The sequence below is a fragment of the Paramormyrops kingsleyae genome, chromosome 2 (assembly GCF_048594095.1).
Source record: "Paramormyrops kingsleyae isolate MSU_618 chromosome 2, PKINGS_0.4, whole genome shotgun sequence".
Lineage (NCBI taxonomy): Eukaryota > Metazoa > Chordata > Actinopteri > Osteoglossiformes > Mormyridae > Paramormyrops > Paramormyrops kingsleyae.
The window spans coordinates 1,140,622-1,140,911 of record NC_132798.1 but is presented as its reverse complement, the minus strand read 5'-3'; positions in this window follow the sequence as shown (position 1 = coordinate 1,140,911).

Genomic DNA, 290 nt, shown 5'->3' with positions numbered 1-290 from the left:
GAAGTCAGGAATTAGGGGGACAGTCCCAAACCGGAATTCCCGTGTATGCTTCGAACTGATAAACTATTTTGCAGAAAAAAAGAGTCCATCCTGTTGAAATTGCTTAATGAATCACATTTTTACTAGATATACGGACTGAAAGCTTTTAGAAACTTCTGCAATATAACACTGAAAATGGCCTTAAGCATTTTGTGTTATTGACAAGTTTCGTTCACTAATGCTGTCCTGCAGATATTAGAGTTTTGTGTTATATAGGCTATTTTTAATAGCATATATGTCACATATGTTGG